This window comes from Ailuropoda melanoleuca, chromosome 4 (assembly GCF_002007445.2).
Source record: "Ailuropoda melanoleuca isolate Jingjing chromosome 4, ASM200744v2, whole genome shotgun sequence".
In the NCBI taxonomy this organism is placed as follows: Eukaryota; Metazoa; Chordata; class Mammalia; order Carnivora; family Ursidae; genus Ailuropoda; species Ailuropoda melanoleuca.
The window spans coordinates 125,272,537-125,286,329 of NC_048221.1; the positions used below are offsets into that span (position 1 = coordinate 125,272,537).

Below are 13,793 nucleotides of genomic sequence, written 5' to 3' on the forward strand. Positions count from 1 at the left end.
CACTGTCGGGGCCGGGGGGGGCGGGGGGACCCTGTGTGTGTGGCCCCTGGCTTTGGAGTTCACTGCCAGGGTCAGGTGTGGGCTGCCTCCCGGGCCTCTCGCCCTCAGAGGGCTCCTCCTGACTTCAGGGAGCTTCTCTCACTGGAAGCTCCCTCCTCTCTCCTCCTCTCTGCTTGACCTAAACCTCCCCTCCTTCTGGGTTTTTTGTGGTTTTTTTCACTGTAATTTAAAACTTTTTGAAGAACTACGTTGACCCAAGCAGTCACCAATGACTCCCTGTGTTCCTCTCTCAGGCTAAAAAGTTCTGTGTATTTTGAATGCTTTTTCCTGTGGGCATCACTTCGGTCCGTCCCCCTCTGCCGTCCTTTCTGGCTCTCCAGCGGACTGGCTCTGTGCACCTGCAGCGGGCCCGGCGCTGTGGTCTCTGCGGCTGCGGGGGGCCCAGCCGTAGCCCTGCCTGGTGAGGCCCCCCACCTGCTCCCCTCCACTCAGGGCGATAAGTCTCTTTCACGCTCCTTCTAAGTCATTGATGAAGAAGTAAAACCAGCCCAAACCCTGGGGACCCCGCTGTTTACATTTCTCCACAGAGAAAAGTGCCTGCTGTCCCCGCGCTCTGTTTACTGGCTTTACTCCAGCCTGATCCGCCCGGTTCTCATGTGATTCAGTCTTTTAAATAGTTTCTGGCCTGAATTCATCTCAAATGCTTTTCGAAGGTCTGGAGAAATTATATCCGCCAACTTCCTGTTATCCATAGGTTTGTTTCCCCCCAACAAACGAGCTCCGTAGGTTGAAAACACAGGATCCTCTGTGCTGGGAACCATGTCCTTTTGGGTTCAGGGGGTGCTCTTGGCTCTGGAGTCACTGAAATTGCTCTTTTCACAGACCCTGCCACTCAGGTGTGGACAGAGCCATAGTTTCGGGGGCCACTTTGGAAGCCTTGCCCGGGAGCCCCGCTGGCCAGCGTCACCGTCTCTAGACGGTGCTTTTCAAAGGCACACACAGTCATTTGCTGAGTCTTGAGGTTGTGTTTTCTCTTTACCAAGGAGATCTCGAAGCTTCTGAGTTGGGCCTCGGACCCGGCTTCTTCAAAAAGCAGATTTTAGAAGGGGGATCTCCCCTGCCTCTGTTGCTCCAAAGGGCCAAGTTCAAGCTTTGCAGCTGGTTGTTTTTGTCTCCTTCTCCCCGTCCGCGTGTCCGCTGGTTACCCAGGAGCTGCTGCTTGAATGTACGTGAAGAATCCCGTTTTACTGGCTTCATAGAGTCTCTTGAAAGGTGCTCCCCGTTTCTGGTTTTTATACTGTCTTGTTTCTTGTTGCGTCTCATCTCTCCCACTGTGGAAGCATCGCTCTGGGTTCTCTGTGTTAAAAAATGCTTGTGTCCCCACTCAGCGAGGTCATGAGTTCTTTTTTTCCGAAAGTGCTTGTGCAGTTTTCAGCATCCCTGTCATTCTTGTCTGTCTCACAGTGTAGAATTGGCATGACCCAGGACATCTTCAGTCCCATCCCACAGGGCTCATCGGGGGGCCTCCTGGTGTGGTGAGGAAGGTCCCGCGTATCCCCTGGGTCTGTTGTTCTCTGCACAGATAATTTAGACAAGCGGTCCACCTCTCCCAGCCTTGCTTTCCTCGCCTGCAAAGCAGGAGTGTCGGTCCTTGGTGCGCGGGGCTCCCCGCAGGGAGGAACACAGTCGGAAGTGCTCCGTAGCTGGAGAGCTCGGACGTGGTGATGATCCGGCTGCCGTGCACAGGCCACGCAGTCACAGGCATTTTCCAATGCCTCCTCCAGGCAGGGTCAGCGTCGGCAGCCTGGGGCCTGGCAGAGAGGGCCCCTCCTGTGTGCTCCAGGACTCCTGGGCGCCACGGAGCAGCCAGGGGGCGCTGCAGCCTGTCAGGGCCACACTCCCGGTGTTGCCTGCCCAGCAGAGCGGACACTGGCCTCAAGGGTGAGAGGTGCAGGGAGGCAGAAGGGAGGTGGAGGGGGGGGAGGGAGGAGAGGCACAGATGGACATCCCCAGGCCAGGCTGGGACACCACAGGTGCCTGTAAATATCCATCACGTGGAGTGAATTTGTCTCGTCCAGCTAGAGCCCTAGTGTGACCCTGGGCCAGTTCCTTCACCTCTCCGGGCCTCAGTTTCCCCATGTGTAATGTGTACGTGAGAATAAAACTTTTGGCGAAAATGGGATCATGTGAGTGAATCCCTTTGGACGTGAGAAAAGCACCATTAGCAGCAAGAGGGGCAGAATTCTGCAGCCTCCCAGGACCAGCGGGCGCCCCGGTCTGCTCGTGTTTTCCTTAGGACTCTTGGGACTGTGTGCGTGAAGGGGATCTGCTTGCATTTTTCCTTTCTTCCCACATCCTTGGCAGGTTTGGGCATCGTGCCTGTGCTGGACTTAGGAACTAATTTGAGCAGTGTTTCCTTTTTCTAACCTGAGAAAGCTTGAAGAACATACGGGTTCTTGACAGGATTAGGACGCCCTCGTGAAGCCCTGTGGCTCCGTTTTCTTTATGAGATTCAGTTTCCTTCACAAGTACAAGATTTTTGGTTTTTTTGTGTAAGTTCTAGGACGTTTTTGTTTTTTCAGGAACTTATCCGTTTCGTTAGAAATATGTCACACTTTTTGACGTGTTTATCCTCCTTTTTATCTTTGTGGGATTTGTAGCGATGTTCCTTTTTCATTACTGGCATCGGTAGTTTGTGCCTTCTGTTTTTTATTTGTCCTTAATCTATCTTTCTGAGGTTTATTAATGTTTGGGCCTTTTCAGTGAACCACCTTTTTGTTGCTTTCTCTGTACACTTCCATAATTCGTTGCTTTTGACTTTGATTTTCTTCTACTCTCTTCAGGGTTAACATCATGTCTTTTTTACCTTCTCGAGATGGAATTTAGCTAACTAATTTTAGCATCTTTATTTTCTAAAACATGCACCTGAGGTTACGGATTTCCCTTATTGCTTGCTTTCGCTTTCTTCTACAAATTTTGGTATGCCCTAATTTCCATCGAGGTATCTTCGATCCACGGGCTATTTAAGAGTACATTAATTAATTTGCAAACATCCAGGGAATTTTTAAGGTCCTCTTTTCATTGTTGATTTTTAGTTTACTTCTGCTGCAGTCGGAGAACGTACTCTGTATAATTTCAGTCCTTTGAAATCTGTCGGAACTTGATTTTTGACCTTGCATTTTTTATTGATTTTGACGCACTTAAGGACAACATGTATTTTGCAAAATGCATCAAAAATTTTCAGCAATGAAATAATGTCAATACATGTCAATCATGATGCATTTGCACCTACCCCAAATTAGTACTTTTACCTTTTTTGTCATAGTGCAAGGACCTCACAACGCTCAATTCCCCCTCCCCCAGACTTTTGGGTGATTTTAACGTATTTTAGTTCAACGTATATTTGAAGCCCCATAAGACGGTGTTATCGCAGTCTTCCACAGCGAATGGCCAGTGCACCCACTTGGCCCCGTTCTGCCCTCTTAGGTGCTCTCTGTTCCTTCATTTCTGTGCTTCTATCTTCTTTATTCCCTTTGGTGTCACTTTTCATGAAGGTCAGTTGGTGGTAAATTTTCTCCATTTCTAATTGCCTGGGAATGTGTTTATTTTGCTTTCAGTTTTGAAATTCACTTTTTGTCAGAGGGAGAATTCTAGGTTGACTTTGCTTTACTCTGAGCCCTTTGAAGGCGTCATTCCGCGATCCTGTGGCTTCTGTTTTTGTTGAAATGCCAGCTATCAGATACACGGTTGCTCCTTTTAAAGTAATGCGTAGTTTCCCCTCTGGTTGCTTTTACAATTTCTCTTTGGTGCCCGCAGTTTCCCAGTGATAGCTTAGCACTCTTTGTGGTTAGTCTGTCCGGTATTTGAAGAGTTTCTTGAATTGATGGCTTGATATCTTTCATCAGTTTTGAAATTTTCAGCCAGTATCTTTTTGCTTCATTCTGTCCTTTCCTTCCAGGATTCTAGATGTCCTTATTAGACATTTTTACCATGTTCCATAAATCTTTTTTTTTTTTCCTGAATCTTCCTTTTTTTTTTTTTTTTTTTTCTTTCCGGCCTTCAGACCAATATTTTTACTGACCTAACTTCCAGGTTACTAACCCTCTTACCTGCTTTGTTGAGTCAATGCTTGAGCTCATCTGTTGAACCCTTAATTCTAGTATTGTATTTTTTTCATTTCTTAGAATTTCCACTTGATTTGAAAAAAAAAAAAAAACAGATTCCAGTTCTCTGGTTAAGTTCTCCATTTTGTCATCTATTCTTTGGGACATATGAAACATTTTAAAGGCTCTGACAACTGCAATATCTGGTCTACCAATGGGTCTGCTTTTCCCTATTGATTTTTCCCTATTGATTTTTGCCATCTCGTGGCATCCTGGCCTTTTTTTTTTTTTTTTAATGCTGGATAAATTAAATGCCGAGCACCATGTATGGAGAACAGCAGTGGTTCCGTAGCGGTGTCTCTCCGGAGAGGATTTACTTCTCTTGCAGCTCCCCTTGATCCAGTGTGGGGTTGAGAAGACAGGGCTGGGTTTCAGTCTCAGAGCTGGTTTCTGTTGTGCCTCCTCTTAGGAAATAGTCCTTCGGGGGTTTTAACTCAAAGGCTGGTCCCCCTCTTGAGGGACCCTGAACTTCCAGTACTAGGAGACTGCCCAAACTTCCCTTCGAGTTTAGCCTCTCAGCTGTCACTTTCTGCTTGGGCTCTTGGTCTCTCTCGCCTCCTGGAGCTCGGGGGTCGGCAGACGCATCGAGGGGGTGTGTGTTGAGAAAGACTCTCTTCTCTCCAGGACCTCAGTCCTCTGCTCTGCCTTGGAATCCTTGCTCACCAATCTTTGTTTCTCCAGCCCCTTGAAAGCGTATAGCCCTTGCTCTCTGGCCGGCCTCTGAACCCTGGCCTCAAGGGCGAAAAGTGGCAGAGTGTGTCGGGCTCACTGAATTGTGTTTCCCTGCCCTCAGAGACTTTGTCCCTTCTCGTCCTAGCTCCCTGCCTGGTTTCCCATGGTCTTCAGATAGCTGTCTTATCCATCGTCTGTGGTTGGTCTTGGCTGAAGTGTTGGTCTGGCGTAAGCTTCTCTATAATAGCAAGAGGTAAAGGCTGGACATTCTCCTCAGTGTCTTAAAGCTAATTTTTAAGTAGCTCACAGTGTACATGGTAAAAAATTATGAAGGTGTGCAAAAGGTTATATCATGGAAAGTAAGGTTCCCTGCATGGCCATCCGCTTTGCCGTCCCTCAGACCGCCACCGTCATGTCTTGTGGACCCTTTCAGGATTCCAGTTACTTCCCAATCTGGGCCACAGACTTCGCACACACATGCAAGGAGTGCACCCCCTCTCCTGCCCCAGATCTTTCACCAGCTGTCTTCGAGAGGGTTCTAAGGTGACCTTGCATTGCCTCATCCTTGTTAACGACTGTATTGTGTTCTGTGATCGAGAAGTAACGTTTATTTAACTGGGCGCCTGAGTGTGCGGTTCAGTGGCGTTCAGTTCCCGTGTTGTGTGCAGCCTTCACTGCTATTCACATCTAGGACTTTCTCCTCATCTCAGGCTGAAACTCTGTGGCCATGAAACACTAGCCCCCATCCTCCTTTCCCCTGGCCCTGGCCGCCACCATCCTACTTTGTCTCTAGGAGCTTACCTTTCCTCAGAACCTCACATCAGTGCAGTCACATCCTTCTGTGACTGGCTTCTCTTACGTACTTTGCACACTGTCTCCAGAGCTCCCCTGTGGTGTCGCACGTGGAGGGACTTCCTTCCTTTTCAAGGAGCAGGAATGCCCTGTTGCCTGCAGATGCCACACTTGTTTACCCACTCATTTGTGGATGCCCCTGGGTTGTCTCCACCTCCCAGCTGCGGTGAATCGTGCTGCTGTGAACACGGGGGGACAGGGACCTGTTTGACTCTCTGCTCTCGGTTCTTTGGGGTGTATGAGCGGACGCAGACTCGCTGGGTCACGTGGTAGGTCTCGGTAGTAGGCTCATTATTTGAGAAACCAGGCATGTGCATTGTTGAGAAGTGTTACCAAATTCTTTCTCCTAGAGGTGCAAAGAATTTACACCCCTCCCAGCAATGAACGAGGACACACTTAGGCAGTTAAGTGTCCCTTGTTTATTGAGAAAATGCGTCTTTGAGCTGGAAGCCCTGCAGCTCCTCCAGAAATGGCTGTGGGAAAACCCCAGGGCAGGGAAGAGGCCCCGTGGAGGGCGAAGCGTCCTGTGAGCTGCGTCCTGCTGCTTCCTCACTTGGTTCGGGTCACAGCCAGGTAGACTGAGGTTTCGGGAGAGGTTTTCTCGTTTGTGTTTTTAGCACACGTTGTACAGTATTTGGTAAACGCAGACAAGTATAAAGAAACACGGATAGAGGATGATTCCTGCAAGCCTTTTTTTCTTCCTCTGTGTTTTGAGTGTCCTCACCATGTTGTCCTGATTACAGAAGTGACACCTTATTCTCGTAGATGGCTGTTAAGAATAGCAGCTCGGAACCAGATCCTCGAGCATGGAGGCCTGCGTCACGGGGTTACTGTGGATACCGAATGTAGAGTCTGTTTTGCACGGTGCCCGCTCCCAGGAGGTGCCTGGGCTGTCTCCCGTCGGACTGTTGGTGTTGGATAAAAATCTGGATAGAAGTATAGAAAAGACCACCCAAACTTACCATTGTTTGGGTGTTTCTGTTAAAAATAACTTTATTTTTTATTTTTTTAAAAAGATTTTATTTATTTATTTAACAGAGAGAGAGACGGCCAGTGAGAGAGGGAACACAAGCAAGGGGAGTGGGAGAGGAAGAAGCAGGCTCCCAGCGGAGGAGCCTGATGTGGGGCTCGATCCCAGAACGCCAGGATCACACCCTGAGCTGAAGGCAGACACTTAACTACTGAGCCACTCAGGTGCTCCTGTCTTTTAAAAATAACTTTAAAAGCTACAACATGATAAATTATGTTGTCAGCTAGAAAAGGTTTTAGAACTTTCCATGTTTGCTTTTTTTTTTTTTTTTTCCCTTTGGTGGAGGTGAAATTCTTACAATGTCGCGTTAACCATATGAAAGGGTGCCGTTGAGTACCTTCCCGACATTATGTGGGTACCACCTCTGGTTCCAAAACATGTTCGTCACGCCAAAAGAAAACCCCACATCCAAGCCTGAGCTTGAAAACCGTACAGTAAGGCCACTGTGAGCTTCGGGACAGCCCGGAGCACCAGGTTCCTTTCCTCCCCCGAGGCCTGAGGTCCTTGCACACCCCCACTGTCCTGTGCGCGCCTGTCCCTGGGACCAACACCAGAGTCTGATGCCTGCACCAGAGGCCAGCCGCGCTGGTGAGCCGGGACCTGGGATTTGCGTCCATCACGTCCTCCAGCATTTTCTGGGGGATAGCGAGACCCGGCTTTCCCACCTTCTCACCGCGTGATGTTGGCACCCTGCCTGTCTGGTCTTCAGTTTTCTGCAAAAGTGAGATTAAAGGTAATGCCATTGGCATGGGGTTGCTTGGAAATCACTTGAAGTAAGAACGCTGAGGTGAGTCAATACCGTGAAGCCCTTTTGTGCTTTTACCTGCTGTCGTCCTGGCGCCTGCCCTGGGGACACTGGCTGGAGGAGGGGCCACAGGATGAGACCCAGCTCCCCCTCTCCCTGGGCAGCAGGGCTGACTTGACATCCTGGGGAAGGTCGGCTGAGTACAGACAGGGGGAGAGAGGTCAGCAATCCCATTTCACTGTCTTCCTGTGAGGACCTCTGGTGAGAATAAAAATGAGATCATAGATGTGAAAATGCTCGAAAGGGCTGCAGAAAGCCCTAGAAGGTTTGGATGTGGCTCCCATGTGAGGAGCTGTTTGAGGTCAGTGCCGCCGTGGCCACTCACAGTGTTTAATGGCTTTGTAAAAAATTCCCAATTAAAACAATGCTCAGTATATCTTTTGTAGAGGAGGCTTCATTTCAGAATTTAGTTACAAGGTTCGTGTCTCACTTTGTATTTTGTCGGCTCATATTTATCTTGTCTTCTCAGCTGCCTGGGGAGGAAGTGACATGTGCGCTGAGGGGAGGGCCTGCCCTGGCGGCTGGGCGGCCTCGAGCGGACGGTGTCCTCTCTGAGCCTCCTCCCCTTCCCCAGACAGGCTGAGGGGATCCCATCCCAGATCCTCTGGTTCTGTTTTCCTTGCCCCTGTCACCCGGGAGGTCGTAGTCTCCTTCCTGAAGACCCACCTCCTGCTGATAACGGCAGGTGATCCTGACAGATGGGCCACCTGCCCTCGTCCCCGGGAAGGTGCAAAGCAGCCCTGGGCCTTGGCGCGCAGGCTTCCCCTTCCACTTTGTCACCAGGGTGGGCACGTCTGCGTAGTGAAAGGAAGTGGGGTGGAGGTCTCAGATTCTGGTTGCCCGGCTGCTGCAGCCCCCCTGACTCCAGTCTGCAGGCCTGACCACTCTGAGGTCTTTGGGGAGCTGAGGCTCCGGGACCGTGGCCCCGGCAGGCACGGGGCACTTCGGCTCTGCTGAGTGCCTTGCTCTGTAGGCCGTCCCTGGCATCTGCCTGTGACACGGGGCCATCAAGGTGGACTTGGGGCCTCTCCCCAGCTCCAGGGGCCTGTTCGGGTAGAGCAGGGAGCCCAGAGGACTGGCGAACTGGAGTTGTTTTTCTGTATTCCCATGTGGCCATACTCCAGGGTGTAGGTGGGGACCTCGAGGGTTGCTAAGTGCCCCACCTGCAGCCTGGCAACAGCAGGCCAACAGGAAATCCGCCGGTACATACCTGTCGCCAGAATTCGGAGCTCCTCTGGATCTCACACTCAGAATGAACTCCTCAGGGAGTGGGGCTTGAGTGAAGGAGGGTGCCGGAGAGGATGGAGGGACGACAGGATGCGGCAGCGGCTGGTATTTCCTTTAGCCACGTTCAATTAGACGGGCTGGCCTGTCCTTAGGGAAGGGAGGGCTGCCCCCAGGCCCCACCCATCAGAGGTGAGGAGGGAGAGCCCAGGGCTGACTGTGAGGGTTGATTCCAGGTCAGAGAAGCATCCGCCGGCCTCAGTGAGGGCCAGTGGGCCAGGTCATCTTCATCTGGGGCACCCTGGGGAGCATGGTGCAGGGGGACGCTGGGTGGTTTTCCGTGTAGCCCCTGGGGGGATGTGCAGGACAGAGCAGACCCTTCTCTCTGCCTTTCCTTCTGCTTAAACCCAACACCCAGGGTCACCGTGACCAGGGGATGGCGTTTCTTCTTCATGCTGGAGTCTTTCCCCGGGTGGGTGACCTTCTGCCCTTGAGGTCTTGGAGGGAAGAACCACCCATTTACCATAAGAGTCACAGACTTCTGTCCTGGGAGCCCCAGAGCTGGGGACTCTGGAGTGCTGTCATTTCATAAGCTCAGCTGTTTCTTGCCTTTCTGAATGGCCCTCCTCGCTGACCTCTGTCCACGCCCTGGCTCTGAGGGTAAGGTGGAGAGTAGTCTCACCCCTGCGCCCTGTTCTCATGAGAGGTTGGTGGGGGAGAGGGAAGTCGGGGCGGGAGAGAGAGACACACAGACACAGAGCAAGAAAGACACAGAGAGAGTCCAGCTACCTCTTGCCCTGGGGTCGGGCTTCTGGTGTCCATCCTTAAAGTGCCCTTTCTTGTCGTGGCAACAGCGAGATTGGGGCTGGGGACCTGCCTCCCGGGGAGCCCCTGGGGAGAGGAGGCAGGTGTGGGGCAGGAGGAACATGGCCCCCTGCACCGCAACAGCTCGGCCTCTTGCTCCTCGCGGTGGCCTGGGGCCAGGCTGGTGTGCCGTCAGCCCCTGGTGTGGGTGGGACAGACCCCTCGTCTACTAGGCAGCCACAGAGGACCCCGCACCCCGACATCAGCCTCGAAATGTACTTGCTCTCTGCACTTCCTTACAGACCCAATCGCGAATGTATCTGATATTTTTAAGTTTCATTTTAGTCCCAAGTGTGTCTTGGTTTGAGAAAAGCCAGAAGGCGAATTCCCCACGGTGTGAAGTAGGAATTCATGCTTCTGTGGGTTCCAACCCCCACCTCTTGGATTTCACAAAATGTTCTTCATTCTGACGTTTCAGGATTTAGCAGAACAAATCCACATCTGAGATAACGTGAGTGATGAGCCCACAGAGGACAGGTTGTTCCAAAGCCTTGGAGGGCTCCTGGCATTGGGAGGGCATCTGCCATGTCAGGTGGCCCCGGGCACTGGTGGCGGTGACAGGATTGTGTCTGGGGTGCTTGGCTTCCGAGCAGCAGCCCTCCTGGGCCCGGGGCGGGGGGGGAGAGGGGGGGTCAGAGCCACATCCCCCTGCAGCCTGTGTATCTCTGGTTTTAGCGTCTGCTGTCCATGACCAGTGTGGCCGGGGTGGTTGTCCTGCCCTCTCTCTGGCCAGAGGACTGGTGTTTTGTTCCGTCAGGGGTAGCTCATTGGACAGTTACTTCATGTCGGGCCCTGGGCTGCGTTTTTACTGGATTATCTCCTTGAAGTCTCACCGCAAACCCAGCGAAGAGCTGGCGCGTCCTCCCCCTGGGCAGGGGCTCCTGTTCCGCTGTCTGTCCTAGGAGCTCAGGTGTGGACTCTGGACCGAGTCTGGGCTGTGGGGATCTGCTTCGTTTGACCTGCCTGGAGTTTGAAACATTTCTGATACTGAAAAATTGGGGCATTCTCTATAAAAACTTGTATCTCTGACTGTTTTGGAAAATGGAAAGATACGACAACACAGGGTTCAAGAGTCAGACTTGCATTCACATCCTCGCCAGCCTCTTACCTGCCACATGACCTTGAGCCAGTTCCTTATGCCCTCGGAGCCCATTTCTTTGTGAAGTGGGAATGGAATAAGACTGTTAAAAGGTCTAAGAGCACTTATCCCACAAATATCGTGGGCATCATTCTCAGCACGAGGGTGCAGAAGAGATTCCGGTGGGGGACACAGATTACACAAGCCGGCATATGCTATTAGCAGGTAGGGAGGTGGCGGGCAAAGCCGGGGAAGGAGAATACGAATTGCCTAGAGTGGGGGGAGGTTGCCTTTTAATATCATGTGGCCAGAGAGGGCTTTCTGATAAAGTGAGATTCGAGCAGACGCAGGAAGATAGGGTGTGAGCCATGCAGTGTTTAGGGAGAGGGTGCAGTAAGTGCCAAGGCCCTGAGGTATGTTCACATGACATCATCATGGCAGTGGGTGCAGGTGGAGGAGAAGTGAGGGGAAGAGGGGTAGGAGGTGAGGCAGGGAGGTGGAGGGTCCTTGTAAGGACCAGACTTCCCCTGAGGGAGATGGGAGGCATTGAAGGGTTGTAGGTTTTAAAAGGATCAGTCTGGCTGCTGGTGGAGAAGAGACAGCAGTGGAAGCGGGGAGACCGATTTGAAGTGATGCAGCAATTTTCGGGTCAGAGGATAATGGTTCAGACCAGGATGGAGATGATGAGAGTGATTCTGGGTGTTTTTTGAAGGCAGAGCCGACAGGAGTCACTGCTGAGTGGCACGGGAGGCGGGAGAGTGGGGAGTCCGTGACGGCTGTCAGGATTTGGGCAGGAGGAAGTTGGAAGGGGGGCTGGTGAGAGGCACGGGAGTGGAGAGTCAGTCTCACAGACATCCAGGAGGAGAGCTGATGGGACACCTCTCCTCCTGTGCGCTACCTGCGTGTCTGTCAGGGCAGGCCTGCGTTTGCACGTTCCTGAGGGGCCCTCCCGGGGTGAGGATGGTGGGCCCCATAGGCCAGGGCCTCAAGCTGGGGAGTCCAGTGGAAGTTGGTAACCAGATGGCTCCTGGGGACACTTACCCCTTCTCCTCAGACAGTAGCAGGTGATTTTGCTACCAGGTGCGTGAGTCCCAGACCTGCCCCAGAGGCTCTTAGGGCTTCTGGAAGCCCGTCAGAAGGGGCCCAAAGGGAGAAGCTCCCTGTACAAATGTCAGTTTCTGCAGTGACCGCCTCGGCATGTCAGCCAGCTCCTCCCTCTGGGTCCTGGCCCGCGTGCTTGGGAAGGTGACGCGACGCGCCGAGATTGGCAGAAGCGCCCGGACCGGAGACCCAGAGGATCTGGCTGGGGCACGCCTGGGACCCTGCCGTTCTCTGACTCCCTTCCACCTGCAGCAAGAAAGCAGTCTGCGAGCTCAAGGTGAAGCGTGTGGCACAGGGCCCGGGTCACAGGGGGCTCGGAGAATTGTGTTCCGAGCTGGATTTATAACATGAGGAATGTCGGTTCTTGGGGGGCTTTTCAAGCAGAGGGGGGTGCTTGGCTGGTGCATGCTGGGGAGAACGGAGTCCTGATCCACATGGAAGGGCAGAGGTGGGTTAGCAAGGGCTGAGCGGGGAGGTGGAGAGGGACATGGGGTGGACAGGGTCCTCCCCGGAGCGCCCGTCACTCAACCCTCGAGTGGGAGGGACTGGGGTCGGGAGCCCAGCCAGAACTGGCGTGGGGCCGAGCAGAGGCCCAGAGAGGAAAGGAAGGTGGGAGCTGCATTTGGGAAAAGCACTGGTGAGATTTACTGCTGTACTGGGAGGAGGCAAAGGGAGTGAAACCAAACCTCACAGGTGGAGAGCTGGTCTGTCAAACCTACTAGAACCTTCACACCTGGGGTGGGCTGAGCAAGGACTGAAGCCCATGGTTTTGCTCCCACCGATCACAGATGTGGCCTCGGCGTCCTTCTCCAGGCAGCGGCTGTCTGTCACCCTGGGTGGCCCGAGAGCTGCCCTGACTCGCTGCAGCATTCTAGAGCTGCACCGTCTGATGCGGCCGCCGCTAGTCCTGGGTGGCGCTGCACACTGAAATTAATTAAAATTTAGAAATTAAAAATCAGTGCCTCTGTGGTGCCAGCCACGTCTCCAGTGCCCAGGAGCCACAAGGGGCTGGTGGCTACCACGCAGGACAGCACAGAACAGGGTACTTGCTTGACTGCAGAAAGTTCTAACAGTGCTGTTCTAGAGGGCGATGGTTTGCCCCTTGGGCCACAGCTCCTAGTTGACAGCTCATTATCTCGCCAGACCTCCAAGGAGCGCCTGCTCTGTGCTGACCGCACTAGGCGACGGCTGCAGACACCGCACACGTGGCCGTCTTTGGGCCCAAAGGGCGGTCTGCTGAGATGGCAGTCCCCTTGGCCCACACGGTGGCCCCTGTCTCTGGAGACTACACAGGAGTCCAGGCAAGTGTCCCCTCTCCCCCACTAGCAGGGTCCGAGTTCTGGGTTGCCCCTGGGTCTGTGTGATTTCTGCACTGTCACAGAGATACGGCCTGGTGGTGACTTGTTAGCCTGGCTCCCCTTCCCCCCCACGCCCTGCTTCCTTCGTGGAGTTGACAACTTGAGAGAGACTGGGGATGCTGGCTCGGAGCCTGTTTTCACATTGGAAGGTGTGGTTTGAAGAGATGCCGGTCTTTGAGCTCCCTGTGAACGTCCACAGCCCTTGGCTGAAGACAGCAAAGCACTTCTGCCCCGTGAGACCAGTCACTCCCAGGGGACCTGAGTGCCCTGGCTGTCGGAGCTCTTGGGAGGACTGTTTACCCTTGACCTTCCCCGCATTTAGCTTGGGGACTTGCAGAGATGCCGGGTGACTGTTCTTTGAGGCAGTGACCATGTCTTCGGATGGGGCAGCCCGTGCGGGTCTCTCGTCTAGACGGTAGCTGCCTGGCCCAGGCACACGGCAGCACGGGAGCGTCCCGATTTCACGTGTCGTGGCCCTTCGCCCTCTCGTCAGGGAGAGGGGAGCTGTGTGGGCCCTGACCTCCCAGGGCCAGCGGGGCAGGTTCTCCTGCTCCTTGTTTCCTTCCTTCTGCTTCCTTTTCTTTTTTAATTTTATTTTATTATATTATGTTAATCACCATACAGTACATCCCCAGATTCCGATGTA

General features: G+C 52.9%; 1 protein-coding gene and 1 long non-coding RNA gene across 5 annotated transcripts in view; one reads left to right on the plus strand and one right to left on the minus strand.

Moving 5' to 3' along the window:
• ADCY3 (adenylate cyclase 3) overlaps positions 1-13,793 on the plus strand; it is a 77,417-nt gene that overhangs the window by 36,656 nt on the left and 26,968 nt on the right. The gene's annotated exons all lie outside the window — the stretch shown is intronic.
• On the minus strand, positions 7,198-8,862 carry LOC109490970. Its single transcript, XR_002144350.2, has 4 exons — positions 8,733-8,862; positions 8,189-8,316; positions 7,541-7,720; positions 7,198-7,430 (listed from the first exon to the last, which is right to left on the minus strand). It is a non-coding gene; the product is annotated as an uncharacterized LOC109490970 (long non-coding RNA).